This window comes from Myotis brandtii, unplaced genomic scaffold, assembly GCF_000412655.1.
Source record: "Myotis brandtii unplaced genomic scaffold, ASM41265v1 scaffold365, whole genome shotgun sequence".
In the NCBI taxonomy this organism is placed as follows: Eukaryota; Metazoa; Chordata; class Mammalia; order Chiroptera; family Vespertilionidae; genus Myotis; species Myotis brandtii.
In genome coordinates, this window is record NW_005364031.1 from 108249 (window position 1) to 125884 (window position 17636).

Sequence of the window (17636 nt, forward strand, 5' to 3'; positions counted from 1 at the left end):
CTCTTGCCTTGGGAATTTCGGTGCGGTGCCTCTGGTAGTTTGGGGGGCGGGAGGGGAGGAAGCGGAGCGCTGTTTGTCACCAGAGAGGGGCTCCAGTTTCGTAAAGCTGGTCAAGAACGGTTTCCCTGAGCCTCGGGGAGATGGTTCAGGGAGTGGTGAAGAAATCCGCTTTAAGACTGAGTCCTGATGCCACCACTTGTTCGGTGTGTGCTTTTGGAAAGCCCACTTATGTGAAGTTTGGGTTTTAAGACGGTAAATTGGGTGTATAATGCATAACCCGGTAGTATTGTGGAAATGAAATGATGCAAGTAAGATGCCTGGCGTACTGCTCTGAAACGTTAGGCATCCCTTTTGTGAACCAGTTGGTTGGTGATACTCACTCGTGTTTAGGTCAATGGAAATAACCTGGGCAATGAAGACACACACCTGTGTCCACTGATTGCCCCTGAGGGAGGCTCTTCCAGCCTAAAAATAGCAATAGCAACCTATTGTTCTTACCCTTAGTAGGTGCAACTATACATGTTTAGCTTCTATCATTCCTGGCAGGTGCTTAGCATATGGACAACAAATAAATTTTTTTAAATTAAGGTATAAATTAAAATCGAAAGTTTTCTATCCTCTGTGTCATAAGTGGGGAGGAGAGAGTAGAAGAGGATGAGGAAGAATAAAAGAGACAAAAGAACAACTACTTGTTGGAAGGTATAGATCAAGGGTGATAAGAAATGCTAATTCGTTGCCCTGGTCAGTGTGGCTCAGTTGATTGAGTGTTGTCCCTTGAGCTGAAAGGTCGCTGGTTCAATTCCTGGTCAGGGCACATGCCTACATTTCGGGCTTGATGCCTGGTAAGGGTGCACACGGAAGGCAACTGATGGATGTTTCTCTCTCCCTTCCTATCTCTCTAAAAATCAATAAAAATATATTTTAAAAAAAGAAATGCTAATTTGTTAACCCTTTGTTTGTGGTTAGTAACAACAAAGGTAACCACAGCTTTCCACTTAAACTCATCAACTCCTCCATAGCCCATCCAGATAAGCATATGCTGAAGTAAAAGCAGGTGGGTTGTGATCCAACTCTGCTTAGAGACAAGGCACACTTCCAACTCCTGAGGCCCTTCTATATAGAAATTCTGGTGTTGCTGCTGTGAAATACACATTCAGAAAGTATAAAACTTAGAGGTACAATTTAAAGAAGAACAGAACACACACCCAAGTACGCATCACCCCGCTGAAGAACTGGAGCATGCCCAGGTCCTTGGATCCCCTAGTACCCCTCCCCATGGCATCTACTCACTTATTCTCCCCCATAAGGAACCACTAGTTTGGATTTGTGTTCATTTCCCTTTGTTTTTCGCACTTAATATTTGATATGTGTTGATCCAGAGAAAGAAGATAACTACCAAGAAGGACTCCTGGTAGCTAACTGGACTCAAATTAAAAAACAGAGCCTAGCAGCCGTTTCTGAACAGTGGGAGAACCCTGCACTAAATTACCTGCCTCCTGCATGGAACTGCTTGTCTGCATTGTATTCCTGCCACCTGAGCCAACCCTTATAAAGGAGTTCTTGGAATTGTATTTCAGCCAATAGGACTGAGACTTTCCCTGTCCAATAGAAACTGCACAGCTATATCCACATTAGCATCTTTACTGACCAATCAGAGCAGCTCTATTTTGACCAACCAGGATGGTGCTTTTTGGCCCAATCAAACTGTGAAGATTTGGAGCCCTTATTTGCATGAGGGTGGATCAATCAGGGATCAGGGATAGAGACTTCTCTCTCTATAAGTCAGCCCCGCCCCCCCAGTGCATGTCCTTAACTTTCTCTTGTCACTGAGGGCTGGGGTTTTCCCAGGGTGGAGCTGAAGCTGAAACACAGGTGTCTCTGAAGAGCAGGGTAGAGCTTTTGAGCCAGAGAGGGACCTCACGGGAGGCCAGGCCTCACAGCTGTGCTATTTCATAATTGAGTTAACACTATTGAGCTCACGGCTGTGCTGTTCTCACAGCTCTGCTGTGTCACAATTGAGCTCTTTACACTGAATAAAATTTTCGGTTTTCTTCTTCACCACACCCCAAATTGAGGATTCCTGTTGGCACCAAACTTGCTTTAATGACCATTGGTTGACATATGGACAACTCTGGGGGAGGGAAGTTTCCAAGCTAGGATTTACACAATACCCTGGAGCAGTCTTATAGAAATTAAGAGCAATTATTGAGAGTATGGTGAAAACCACAGAAAAGCTGAATGTGTCAAAGTACTGGGATGGGGCAGCCTCTCAAGTCCCTGCTCCCCCTCACCTTGGCACAGGCGCCCCCTTTCCTTGCTGCAGAGGGGTGTGTTCTCTCTGTGTAGGGGAAGCCCAGTCTCTTTCAACATAGCTTGGAGCCTATAATTTTAAAAGCTTTGCTCGAGTCCCTAAGAATTGGAAAAAAACAGTAATTTGCATGCATGTGTCTTAGAATTTTTTTTAATATATATATACAAATTATCCAGGGGACATTGTTTGGGATTTGAAGGAGTAAGCTCTTTGAGAGTGACCTTTAAAAATGGTTTTAACACAAATTCTTCTTTTTCTGATTATGATGTTTGTGTTATGGACTTTGTTTCAAGTCATTTCCGCAGGGTCACCCAGTGCTCACAACTCTTGTCACTTACTTGTTAAAGCAGAGATTCCTAAACTTGGTTCCTGCTGCCCTAGTAGCTCAGTAATTTTTTCGAACTGCCCTAGGTTAAGTAGTAGTTAGGCTCAGACAACGTAATAAGTGCTTGTGCCCAAACTACATAGAAGATGTTTGAAAAAATAATACACATAATTGAAAGAACATTTTAAAAATATCATTCTTAATATAACCACAATTAGCAACAAGATGTGTCTGTACTACTTTTCAAATCTTGGGATCTGACTGGATCCCACCACTCTCATTTCCTGTTCCACATTAATTTTTCTGCAGCACTTGCTTTTTATCACTGCAACGACTGAAAACCCAAACTTTGCAAAGATATGATGCCATTGATATGAATGCAGTGTGATCTGATGTGGAGGCTGTGAACTACCTCCAGTTTGTAGGTTCAGCAGTGTCCAACATGTTAAGTACACTATGTATGTTTTCCTTGAAATGTCTAAATATCCTAAGTTGCCCCTATGGATTTACTACAGTACTCAGAGTACTGGTGTACAGTTTGGGAATTGCTGGGCAAAGGAAAGGTCTGCTTGAAATGGCCCCAGGTTAAGCTTCTATGTGGAGTAGGCTGTATGTTTTTCTCATCTATATAAAATGGAATGTCTAAAGCCTCCTTGTAGGGTCATTAAGAGGATTAAAGTAGATAATGTATTTATTAAAAGGCATCTATGAAGGTCCTGGAATATAACAGTCTCAAGAAAATGGTAGCTTCTCCCCCCTCCCCCAAAGTTTATTTAGAAAATTACAGAGGTTGCAGAAGAGAACCAGCCGGGTTGTGTAGGCTCAGGAAACAAGTTACAGAGGCAGGAGAAGGGCTCTTGGAGTTTAGAAGAGAGAAAGGTAGAGGTACCGCCGCTGAGGTGGAGAAGAGGGGGAAGAGAAGGGCACGACGACGGGTGTGCCCTGGAGAGGGAGAGCTCTCTGGTGGCTTTTTTATGATTGCTAAATATACTAAATAAATGCCCAGTAATAAATTATATATATATATATATATTATTGTCCCTATTTAAGAAGAGCCAGGGCCTGAAATCTCAATCTTAGCAAATAAGTTATGAAGTAGTACACATTATAAATGATTTATCATTTTTCAAATAGCAAACTGTGACGCACCACTGTGGCAGGCACTGATTTTTCAGGCCATTGTTGGGGTGCTCATTTTCACTTGCCAGTATGTGCCCTGGTGTGGGGAGGAGCTCATAACTGATCGGAGGCCCGAGCCTGGACCAGTGCACTTCTGAGTTCAGGAGGAAGGTACTTGGTCTTGGGAAGTTTGGACCTGGGTCCCAGGCCCGAAAATGTTTCGAGTAGGATTTAATTTATGTAGATACTTACAGCACAGAGAGACAGATCATCTTTGCAGATGAAACAGTTATGTTTAACGGCACCACAAATATTTCCTCTCAATAAGTGGTACCTGTTAACCCTCCCAGGAAAGCTGACTTGAATAAGGATGTCGCAGATGACTATCATGGTGCCTTAGAAAGCATAGACGTTTCCTCCCCTGTCCTGTTATTGTCCAGGCCTAAGCTAGGACCTGGTGATATTTTAACAATTTGTGAGAATACACTGAAACGTCGTATTTTCCTCGTGTGGTTGTTGATTTTTATTGTTGCTTTTTTCCAGTATTTATTGTTGGGAAGCCTGTACAGAACCACAGGTGATGCTTACAAGTTGAAATAAATATGGACGGATACAATTTTTATCTGTTTGTTTTATTTGTTTATCCTAATGTTTTCCCCCCCCCCCTCTATAAAAAATTGAATATTTGTGTGGAGAAACAATGTGATTCTTGTTAACAAAATGTTTCCTTTTTTCCATTTGATGCCCATAAATTGTCAGTTGCTTTTTTAATTTTTATTTTAAGGATAATTCTAATGGTTGTGTTATCAGTGGTGTTGGTAGTAAAATCGGACCTTGGTTCTTGAGTTTGGCAAAGAAAGATTTCAGAGTCAAGAACTCAAATTATAAGAGTAAGTTTATTTAGAAAGTTACAGAGGTAGTAGAAGTGAGCCAGCTGGGCTGAGTAGGCTCAGGAAACAAGTTACAGAAGCAAAAGAAGGACCCTTGGAGCTTAGGAGAGAGAAAGGCAGAGGTAACGCACTTGTGGGGAAGGAGGGAAAAGGGACAGGCAGGAGCGTGCTCCCCAGAGGAAGAGTCCCATCGGCATTTTATTTATTTATATTTATTTATTTATTTTTGTTAATCCTCAGCCGAGGATATTTTTCCATTGATTTTCAGAGAGAGTGGAAGGGAGGGGGAGAGACACAGAGAGAAACGTCAGTGTGAGAGAGACACATCATCAATTGGTTGACTCCTGTATTCCCCTAACCAGGGCTGGGACTTGAGCCTGTAACCCCTGCAACCCAGGTATGTGCTCTTGGCCAGAATCAAACCCGGGACCCTTCCACAGGCTGATGCTCTATCTACTGAGCCAAACCGGCTAGGGCTATTTTTAACATTGCGCCTTTTTAATCTTTCTTTGGTTTAGACCAGTGGTCGGCAAACTCATTGATCAACAGAGCCAAATATCAACAGTACAATGATTGAAATTTCTTTTGAGAGCCAAATTTTTTAAACTTAAACTATATAGGTAGGTACATTGTTATTAACTTAATTAGGGTACTCCTAAGGCTTAGGAAGAGCCACACTCAAGGGGCCAAAGAGCCGCATGTGGCTCGTGAGCCGCAGTTTGCTGACCACAAGTTTAGACTGATTATATCTAATTTCCAACATCTTATGGTTTAGATAATAAAACGTGGGTTAGAATGAATTCTTTCCCCTTTTTTGTCTGCTACTCTTTTACCTAGAACATTGACAAAATTTGAACATCCATTTAAGTATTAGAATCTGATATTCTAGACACAAAGTACTTTGGGAAATGCTTGACTCAGTGTTTTCATGTAAAACTAGGAAGAGTGTATAAGAATTAAAACATTTAAATTTAGGAGTTGCTTGACAACTGAATGGACTTAACTCAGTTTCTACATCACTGATTTGTCCTCAGTTCAAAGATGGAGAAGATTATGGAAAATCTTTCTGTCCATGATGGTAAACAAACAAAAAAAAGTGAACTTAAGCCCTGACTGGTTTGGCTCAGTGGATAGAGCGTCAGCCTGCGGACTGAAAGGTCCCGGGTTCGATTCCAGTCAAGGGCATGTGCCTTGGTTGCGGGCACGTCCTCAGTAGGGAGTGTGCAGGAGGCAGCTGAATTGATGTTTCTCTCTCATCAATGTTTCTGACTCTATCCCTCTCCCTTTAACTGTAAAAAAAAAAAAATCAATAAAATATATTTTAAAAAAAGTGAACTTAATGGAGATTTGCAAATAGTAACAAGAATAGAGTAGCTTAAAGTAAATCAATCTTAATAGCTAAACAGGAACCAGCAAGGCCTTTTTGTTGTTTTTGTTTTGTAAAGGACATATACTTTGAGAAATATTTCTAAAATTAATAGAAACAAAAGGATAAGGTCCACTTTCCTTACAGATAGGAAGTAGATAAAAGGTGAATAAAGAACTTAGTTCTCTTGAGGTTGTGACCTTTTCCACATTAGCTTTAGGGACGCTGCTCTCTGTCTTCTGGTCGAGTTGGATGAGGCTGTGGGAGGTGGAGGAGCACATCCAGGCCTTGGGAGACAGAAGGACGTGAGATGGACGTTAGGAAACCTGGCGTAGTCCTGGCCATCATCTCACTGTGGAGCTCTAGTTTCTCAAAGCCTCAGTTTTTATTAAATAAGGGGCCCAGACCAAAACATAGTGTAAAAGCAATCCTTTTTTCTGCCACAGTCCTGGAGAGAGGTGCCCTCCAATCATCCTGATGGCCTGTGGACCAGCAAGAACTAATGAGATTGTTAATCTGATGTAACTTGATGATTTCCTTTTATCATGAGCATCAGTAGCTAACTGCGTAGTGTCCTTGAAGACCGTGTGTATGTGTATTCACATTCTAGAATATAAACCAAAGTACCAGTTTATCTAAAATGTGATTCCAAGGTCAGAAAATTTTTATTCTTCAGTGAATTAGAGTTTTGAGTTTTAAAAAATGTCTGTATTGTATTCTAACACCAGGAAAGTCCCACGGGAATCTGATATACAAGGAAATTGCCTCTAGGTGGTGAGTTTAGGAGTATTGGGGCTTCTTCCCCTCTGTATCTTTATGGAGATTTTATAGGCTTCTTGCAATGAACATATATTAAATTCATGATCTGAAAAATAATTAAATCAACTGTAAAGCTTTTATTTTATTTTATTTTATTTTAAAAATACTTTTTATTGATTTCTTGCAGAGAGGAAGGGAGAGAGATAGAGAGTTAGAAACATTGATGAGAGAGAAACATCAATCAGCTGCCTCCTGCACACCCCCTACTGGGTATGTGCCCGCAACCAAGGTACATGCCCTTGACCGGAATCGAACCTGGGACCTTTCAGTCTGCAGGCCGACGCTCTATCCACTGAGCCAAACCAGTCAGGGCAGCTGTAAAGCTTTTAAAATTACACAAGACAATTCAGTATTAATCAAATGTATTTTTTAAAGAATACTTTGTTCCCATGGTGGATTTATTTATTTTAAATCCTCACCTGAGGATATTTTCCCATTGATTTTTTAGAGAGAGTGGAAGAGAGAGGGAAAGACAGAGAGAAATATCGATGTGAGAGAAACACATCAATTGGTTGCCTCCTGCACGGGCCCTGACTAGGTGGAGCCTAGAACCGAGGGACATGCTCTTGACTGGAATTAAACCCAGGACCCTTCAGTCCGCAGGCCAACACTCTGTCCACTGAGCCAAACCAGCTAGGGCCCCATAGTAAAATTATTTAGATGTTCTACTGCCTAAAATATCTGCTTAATGAGAGCTAAAAATGTAGTGACATAAGGTGACCTATGATGTCATACTTATACAATAGTGATTTGAATTTATTATTGAGAATAAAAAATAAACCTAATTATAAACAATCAACTTGAAAAATTTCAGTACAGATTTTTCACAAAACTAAAAGTTATTTTTCTTTCTTTGTCAGGGATAATATGTCTCATGTCATTTTAAAAACTTATTTTTTAGCTAGAAAATACCAAGTGAACTAACTGTAAGTCCCAGAATGAAATTCTGAATTTGGCCCAATTTAGGTAGAATGCCGAGATGTACTGTATCTACTTTATATTATGCCATATATAGTGTAAAATATCAGAGTACTAGAGAGCAGACTTCTTGAGTGGTACATATGGATGCATTTGAGTATCACAGAGAGGCCCTTTAAATACTTATAGCCACCTTTGGTTAAGAGGCACAGCTTCAGAGCTGATCTTACTGGATTTGACTCCTGGCTCTGCCATCTATTAGTTTTAAAAATTTTGACGATTTGGTTGTAAAAATGTATGCCTCAGTTTCCTAATCTGTAAAATGGGGATTCGAAACAGTTCTGTGTCCTGATTGTGGTGGAGGTTACACAAATCTGTACATGTGATAAAATTCATAGAACACACACACACACACACACACAGTGAATACAAAGAAAAAGCGAAATCCGAATAGGGTCTATAGTTAACGTATTATACCAATGCCAATTTCCTTGTTTTGATCGTTGTACTGTGGTTATGTAAGATACTATCAGTGGGAGGTAGGGTACACAGGAACTCTGTACTATTTTTTTTTTAATTTTTAAAAAACATGTTTTTATTGATTTTAGAGAGAGAGGAAGGGAGAGGGAGAAAAACATCAATTGACTGCCTCCTGCACGCCCCTTACTGGGGATTGAGCCTGCAATTTGGGTATGTGCCCTGACTGGGAATTGAATTGGCAACCTTTCAGTGCATGGGATGATGCTCAACCAATTGGGCCACACCAGCCAGGGCTAGTTAGCTCTTCTGTAAGTGACTCAGGGATTAAAAAAACAAACAAAACACAAAAAAACTCTTGTAATGCCACCATCTTTACCATGTAGCCTCCAGTGAGTGTTACAGAAAGGAACAGAGTAGGGAAAAGGCAAACCAGATTAACTCCACCAGTGAGTAAAAACACCACTTCTGCTTACATTTCATTGTCCAGAACCAATTCATAGTCCAACCTCAATTTAAGGAGGCTGGGAAATGTAGTCCTAGCTGGACAGCTGTTTCTGAGCAATAATCATTTACTTTGGAAGGGGAACAGAACTCTTTGGTGGATATGTAGCTGTCTTTTATACCAATTGTTAGGGTCGCCGAAGGAGGAACGCACAAGGCCAAAAGGAGTGAAGAATTATGAATTTATTAGGTCATCTGTATACCAGATGGGCTGAGCCCCAAAATGGCATCAGCCCCCAAAGGCCAGGAGTCAGAGTTTTTTAAATTTATTTTTATTTTTAAAAAATATATTTTTATTGATTTCAGAGAGGAAGGGATAGGGAGAGAGAGAGAGACAGAAACATCAATGATGAGAGAGAATCATTGATCGGCTGCCTCCTGCACGCCCCAACTGGGGATTGAACCCACAACCCTGGCATGTGCCCTTGACTGGAATTGAACCCAGGACCCTTCAGTCCACAGGCCAATGCTCTATCCACTGAACCAAACCAGCTAGGGCAGTCAGAGGTTTTTAACACATTGCGTACCGCATAGAAATCTCTAAGACATACGCCAGGGACCGCACGTTTTTGGGCAAACTGCACGTTATTTAAATCATCATAACTACAGATCATAATGCACTTTAGGTGTTGTTTTTCAATAATTATAACATTTTTATTTACAAAAACAAACAATTAAACAATTAAAGTTCCTAGTACTTTTTTAACGTATGGTACTGCATAAAACATTTTCCTCTATGAAGAGGGACCAAACAAAATTTACATAAGTATCTAGATTCGCTCCTTTTTCCATGGGCATGAAAAACGAGAACACTCGTGAGCGGTCCTTACAGATGGCGCGCGAAACACGAGAAAACTCCTGAGCGGTATGAAATGTGTTAAAGTACTCTAGGCGGGCTTTTTCTGGGCGGACAATTCTCTGTGCAGGTCCGGATTCTGGGAAAGTCCGGAGGGGAGAGATGATGGTCTTAGCAAGTGGAATGTCTGTTGTGAAGTGGCCTAAAGGTTAGTTCCCAGGGGAGGGGGTATTGATTTAATTATTTGATCAGACCTAACACCAATGTGCTAGTTTTTTTACTGGTCCGTTAATTATAACCATTTTCATATAATTTATTTCTCACTTTACAAACATCTGTATATAAAATGTTATTTTTGTAGTGTGAGACCCCTATACGGAAACAATTGTATCATAATTGCCTTGTAAGCAAATAAAAATGGGATTAAGCCATTTAGGTCCATACATTTATTAGGAAATGAAGCATATTTAATTTACTCAAAGTCATCCAACCATGTAGAGAAATGTACATTTGAGAAAAATGGAACAGAGGAAGATTAGCAGAGAACAAGAATATGCATGTCTTATTGGCTTCATGAATGTTATCATAACAGTTTAAAACTACTTTAAGTGACTGGTAATAGACATTGAAGCTTTCTTCCTCTCAAAAAAAAAAAAGCAGTCTTTGCCTTGGAATGTATTACACAATCACAAAATGTATGTGTCACTTGTACTTATTTGCTCTTAAGAGAAACTAAAGTGATAAGATTTGGACCTATTTATCTTATTTGCTTGAAGTAAATGTGTGCCTAGGAGTATGCCATTTGGCTCTCTCCAGCATCTCGGACATATTGAGGGATTAATGAAAGATCATGTGAAAGATCCCAGTACCCAGTTGGAGTCATTGAAAAATGGTCCACAACTTTAGCAGTGTACACTAACTCTAATAATGCTTCATTTATCCATTACTGGTTGAGATTGGGCTGTGTTACCTAAGAAAAGGGTCCAAATAATTAATATTTACAATTTTTAAGTCCTAATTTAAGGAAAAACTATTTCATGGTGCCCATGTTGGAATTAAAGATGCACTACCAAGCATGTCAAACTCACAGCCTGGCCTGCACCCTCTCCAATCTGGGACCCCTTGGGAGATGTCCGACTGCTGGTTGTCACACATCCCTCTCGTAATCCGGGACTGCTGGCTCCTAACCGATCACCTGCCTGCCTGCCTGCTCGCCCCCAACTGCTCCCCCCCAACCCCAGCTGGCCTTCTTGCCCCCAACTACCTCCCCTTGCCAGCCTGCTCACACCCAACTGCCCTCCCCTCCTGGCCTGATCACCCTAACCGCCTCTGCCTCAGCCCCACCACCATGGCTTTGTCCTAAAGGACGTCCAGAAGGTCTCCCGGAAGGTCTCCCAGTCTAATTATCATATTACCCTTTTGGTCTCCCGGTCTAATTAGCATATTACCCTTTTATTAGTATAGGTTATTTCAGGCAAGTTACTAAATGTATCTTCTAGTTATCTATCTATCTTCCTTAAACCAATACTTTTCAAACTTATGCATAAGAATCATCTGGGGAATCTACTAAAATTCCAAGATCCCCTCTCTCCCTAGATGCTGATTTGGTAGGTCTGGGGAGGTGCACATTTAATAACACCTGCATCGGAATCGAGGGTGGTGCAGGTGGCCTATCCTTTAAGCAGCTCAGACCCTTGTGGCAACTTGTCTTTTGGTCCCTAGAAATAGTTTTCTACCAGTTCTAGATATGCTTCTTGTCTCACCCAGTATTGAAGCCTTGCCTACTTGATAGGGGAGCCTGGAACCAACAGGGGAATGCCCAGCGGGTGTTAATCATCAGCATTCTGAACATGTGCAGAGAGACCCAGCCAGTGGGCTTATCCTGTAAATCAAATCATTCACTGCCTGACTTCACCACCTATAGAGCCATCTGTAGCTCTGCTTCCAAATAGAAATAATGATAGGAAAGTTGGCCCCGGGGCTTTAGCAAATGTGACTGGTTTACATGGGAACACAGGACACCTATTAAAGTTAAAATTAGCATAGGCTATCTCTCTTTAAAATCAAGGTAAAAGTTAATAGCAGAAGGAGTTACCAAGAGAGGAAGAACCTAAGTCCTGGTGCTTTATAGGTACTTTAAGAGCGGATGCTTATTTAATTGTTTATAATTTCCTTAATCTCCACAATGTATTATCCTGGGTTATGGGATACTTAATGAATGGCTTGCTCACTGAAGCCTTTGTTTTCTTCCATTTGCTATTCAAAAACTTAGTAAAGAGCTGTAAAACCAGTAATGAATAATAGCTAGATCCCCTGGCACCTGGTGGGTTTTAAACAAGACAGAAAAAAGTGAGACCCACTCCCCCCTTTCCCCCTCAGTCCTCAAGCCCCTCTACCAAAAAATACATAAATAAAAACTTGAAAGGAGAATCAGTCATTCTTGATGTGATGCAGCTATGTTGCACTGTTTTAAAACTGAAGATCAGGTGCTTTAAACAGTTTTCATCTTTGCTACCCTGCTGAAATAAAATCTGGATGTTTGATTGGATGTAAGCCAGGGTATTTTGTACTTTGAAATGTCAGTAAACACTTTATTACCCAATGAGGGATTTACAGCTAATTAGACGCCTTCCTGTCGGGACACATCTAGGGAAATTTATTTCAAAAATATTTCAAATATCCTATATGAGATTATCAAAAACTTCCTTTAAATAGTTCCCTTAGATCTAGGATATATAATATATGATTAGAATTAATAAAATTCAGAGTATACCCTCTTTTTAGGAGCCCATCATTGCCAGGAAGGTTAGGAATACTGTTGTGGAACACTTTTCTCATATATTATTGTTATTAAAATGATAGCTCTAAATCATTCCTTTCCCCTTCTCCAAAATATGTAATGGGTCTAACTGATCTTTAGATACCAGAATTTCTTTCCTTTCTCTTACTAAATCCTTGAGAAAAGGCCATTTTGAATAAAATAAAGTTTATTTCTTTAAAAATTCATTTTTTAGATTATTGGTATGTTTTTTAAAATGAGATATTATGTTAGTTTCAAGTGTACAACATAATGATTTGATATATATTGTGAAATGATCTTCACCAAAAGTCTAGTTAACATCCATCACCACACATAGTTACAAATATCTTTATAATAATATCTTAATTATAATAACTATTATTTTGATATACCTAAAACAAATTGTCTTGATGCTCAGTAGATTTCTGTCTTTTAGAATCCTAAATTCACTAATTTACGTTCTTCTCTGAGTGTTTAAAGACTCAAAAATACAACAATGTGCTTGTAATTGAATGATTGTGTTAAAAGTAACCATGGGTTTGTGCATTTAAAAATAGACTATAAAATATTGTATGAGAATATAAAATGTTTTTCTTACTATGTCTCTCTTTCTCCAGCCTTTTGACATTGCCTTAATGTCAGGGGTATTTACTTTGGGGGTAGGAGAATAAATCACTAGAGACTTTTAGTATTTGTTCTGAATTTACTAGCCAACTGAATTGGATGAAAGTTAATGTCCCACTTATATAAGGTATATTTTGTAGTGTTAATGAAAGCTGTGTATAAAGTGGGGAGAAAACACATTCCTCAATGCAGTAAGCAAATAGAAGCCATGATGGATTTTGTATGTAAAAAGCTACATTAGAGGCTATTAGGGTATTTAAGTGAGGTGGGAAATGTTATGTTACTGTGAGAAGTCTAGAAGAAAAGACCAAGTATTGATTGTAACCAACTCCGTTATCATAAATCCACAGCAGCACTGCCTGGGCCCCACAGAATAAATGGCATTCATTAAGTTTGAGTGTATTGTTGCCCTAAGACCAGGGAAGCAAAATGTTTTACTGTTCTCTGTAAAGCCTAACCTCTCCACCTGAAAAATAATTTAGGAAAAAAATGTTATGGTCAATGGCTTTCTTTTGGGCTCCCTATTTATTTGTCTTTTTCTTTGTGGTTAGCATTAAGTAATGTAGCTTAAAACCCCAGGCCTCCACATTCAAACCCAGCTGAATTACCTCTCTTGGAAATGGACAATAAAGATGCCCTTTCGGGGAAGTCTGTTCCATGGGAGACTGGCAGGCTTTGAAGAGAGGAGTGCAGCCCTGGCTGCCAGGAAGGCCTGGGTTCTGGTTTCATGTCTGACAGCAGCCTTTGTGCCCTCTGTCAATTCACTTTCCGACTTTTCCCCCCTCTCTTAGAACGGTGACCACAGATGGCTGGTTCCTCATTGACTAGTCCCCTGCTCTCATGGATTTGAGTCACAGAAACAGTTTTTTTTTAGCTTAACAAATTATTATAAGGTAAATACCTTTATAACTGCCATGCTGGTGGGGAAGTAGAACTTCGCCAGTCAGCCCAGAAACTCCGCCTGTCTCGCATCCCTCCCTCCTTGCAAAGCAACTGCAGGCAGTGATCACTTTGAGGGTGCTATGAAGGTTAACAGTGCAGCTGAACCCCCCTATAAGCTATCTTAATAATCAGTGGGGGAAATTGCAATTGTTCTGGGACCTTTAAACATTTGGTGAAAACATTAAAAACCCTTAGTTATAATTGTACTAGTGTCCCAGTGCATGGATTCATGCACATTGAAAGGAAATAAATTAGAAGAAATACTTTAATATCTCTATTCACATCTTGCTAATGAAAAGAAAATAGGATTCTACCAAGTCTCCTATCTACCTACTCCAGGACTTCTGTGAGGATCAAATGAGATGAGGCACGGGAAAACGCTTCACAAACATTTGGTTAAACTGTAAAATGTTTGCACCTGGGTATAAAGCAAGTCGGGTTCCTGGGCTGAAGAATGCAAGGAGGCTAGTCGCTAGGGAGGGGAAGCCGGGTGTTGCTGTGTGACGTCATTACTCGGAGCCCACAGCGACCATTTTGGGCTGGGCTGTGGGCCACATTTTGCGCCATGGGGTCTTGGCAGTGTTGGCTGCGATTTAGTGGGGGGTTGCTCAGGGGTGGTGGCAGGGCCCGTGTCCCACTTGGGGGAAGCTGAGTGTTGGTTTGTCGGCACCAGGTCCGTGGTGCTGTTTATTTTTAAATGGCCAGTGCACGTCATGGCAGCTCCTGCATTGAGCGTCTGCCCTCTGGGGGTCAGTGTGCGTCATAGCTACCGGTTGGACAGACAGACACTTAGCCTTTTATATATGTAGACTAGAAGCCTGTTGCACGAAGATTCGCGCAATAGGCCTTCCTTCCCCTGGCTGCTGGCACCGGTTTTTCTCCAGCACCTGGGACCCAGGCCTTTGTTCCGGCCGTAGCCGAGAAGCCAAGCCTCTTCAGTCTTCAGTCTTCAGTTATCAGTCTTCAGTCTTCAGTCATCAGTATTCAGTCTTCGCTCGTGCCTGTGTATGCAAATTAACCGCTATCTTTGTTGGGTTAATTTGCATAGTCGCTCTGATTGGCTGGTGGGCGTAGTGGAGTGACACCAATTTGCATGTTTCTCTTTTATTAGTGTAGATTGGGAAATGAAAAAGTAGTAAACTTTAGTACACTGTCATTTAAACCATTAGCAACATTGAGGATTAAATTTTTATTTCTTTGTAAAAACATATCAAGAGTAGTTTGAACAGTTTGCTACCTTCTTTCCATCCTCTACCTTATGACACAGAATACGCATCTTTTCTATGCCTTGATGGATTTTTCAGACTCCTTTTTTTGAAGTTTGGATCAGTTTCCAAAATTTATCCTTTGTGCTTTCTATGTTGTAAAGGATCTCCAAGAGTTACTTTAATGTGAAGTTTTTGCCAGCATTGTCTCTTCATCCTTTTCACCTCAAACACTTTCCTCATTCATGTAGTTAAGTTCCCTTAAGTTCCTCTGGCTGCACATCTAGCTTTTTCAAGTGGTAGTAGTCCCGTGGCCAGCTTTCTTCTGTAACTCCATCCCATTCCATTCAATTTTACTTCCAAATATTAACACTTTTCATTTCTTTGCTGCACTTTCTTCTTTGTTGGCCATTTTCCTCTTTCAGTTGTTCATTTTGATAAAATATTATGTGGGTTTGTCACTGGGTTCTTTTGTAGAGTCAATACATCTCATATTTGTTTTTCCTCTTTTCCTGCTGCCTTCTCTTTTCCCAGCATTGTCTTTACCAAAGAACCCTTCCTTTTCAGGATGTGCCCCAAATAGGGCAGTGTCAGTTTTGTCATTTTTGCCTCCAAGGATATTTCAGGCTTTATTTGCTCCAGAACCTACTGGTTCATCTTTCTGGGAATCTATATATGTTTTAGATTTGTTCATAAATTCATTCATTCATAACGACGTTTTAGAGCCATTCGTAAAGGAAATTAGGAGCATTGTTAAAACATGGTAAGACTATAAGCCTTTTAATATATTGTAGTTGGATTGGGTTTCACATGTCTGCAGAAATGAGTGCCATATTCAACCCCAACTTGTGAATGGAATATTAAAAACGATGTTATTGAATCTTTACACCCCTGGAAGTTTGTCTCATCATTGGAGTAGAATATATGGAGTCTAATATACTGAGTCTAATACATGGAGTAGTTGTCACACTGTTTCATAAAATTCATATGATAAATACATCACTAAAATTAACATCTATATTCTACCTTACTTCACAGGCTCATTAGAAGTGACTAGCTGCTAGTTTTTAAAAATGTAGTGAAAGAAGTTTGCAGTGTTTGTGTTCATTTGGGATCAGGCTGTTTTGCAGAGTCAGTTAATTACTGTAGTTTGTAGTATATTTTGAAATCATGTAGTGTGATTCCTTCAGCTTTGTTCTTTTTTATTCAAGATTGCTTTGGCTATTTGAGATCTTTCATGGTTCCGTGTGAATTTTAGGATTGTTTATTGATAAATCTTTATCATTGAAGGATATCATACTAACTAGTCTCATTCCTAGGAAAGGCAATCTTTTGTTAGGTCCACTTTTGTAAAAAAAGATATGATAATGTATCTATCTGGCTACTGGAAATATAGACTAATCTAACTTGTCAGTTAGGTGTAAAACCACCCTTCAGTAAGAGAGGCTTGTCTTTAGTAAGGTCTGGGATAACAGAATAACATACTCCTTTATGAACTGTAACTGAGGAGAATTATTATCGGTCCCTGAAGTTAGAAAGCTGTCATTGTTCTTTAATAAGATAATTTCATCACTAGTGGTGATATTTTATCTGGTATTCTAAATTCCTACTTCCACCGGCAGGAACTTCACTTCTTTTGAACCTGATCAAGTGTCCAGTTTTAGAACAACAGATGGCTAGAGCTTGCTTTATACTGATTAGTAATATTTTTTCCTCTAAGATATAGAAAACATTTCTTTAGTCCCTTGCAACTCGATCATCTGTGCACCCTTACAGAAATCTCAAAGCGCCCTAGATGGTTCAGAGTGTTATCTACAAGCACTTACATCTGTCAGGCTTTTGTTTGGAGGCCAGAACAGGAATGTCACATGATACACAGGAAGGGATCCTGTAATCTTGCCTATTCATATGCGATGCACCATAGTTTGTTAAGAGTCTTTTGTATTTTAAAAACACCTTTTAAAGAACTTACATTACTCCTGTACAAATTACCTTGTAATGTCCTGGAAAATAGAATACATTTCTGTGTGTAAGGGAAATGGAAGATACTTTATTTTATACTGGAGTGTGAGTTAAATTTTAATATGTCTAGATAGACCCAAGGAGTTGGTTGTGTAGGACCTATCTTGGCTTTTAGGAGCAGGAAAGAAATTCTTGGGGCCAGGAAGGGAACAAGAGTATTGCCAGTTGCAGCATGAGAATTCGATAACGCTGTGTTTCTGTGTGTGTTGAGGGGAGAGAGGATGGTGATGAGGAGGAAATAGATAACTTTTCAAATAATCTGACTAAAAACCCAAACAAAAAGGGACAACCTGGTGAGACATGAGAGAACTTTCGGCTTCACTGTGGGCCTCCTCATTTGCCCTGAAAATCTGGCCCATAAAGGTCCTCTTTCTTTAAGAATTTATAGTGCAAGTAATTATTATAGACTAGAGGCCTGGTGCACAAAAATTTGTGCACTCAGGGGGGGTTCCCTCAGCCCGGCCTGTGCCCTCTCGCAGTCTGGGACCCCTCAGGGGATGACCACCTGCTGGCTTAGG

General features: G+C 40.2%; 1 protein-coding gene across 1 annotated transcript in view; it reads left to right on the forward strand.

The window, feature by feature from the left end:
* The window catches only part of ANKRD6 (ankyrin repeat domain 6), a 158457-nt gene that overhangs the window by 742 nt on the left and 140079 nt on the right, over positions 1-17636 (forward strand). The gene's annotated exons all lie outside the window — the stretch shown is intronic.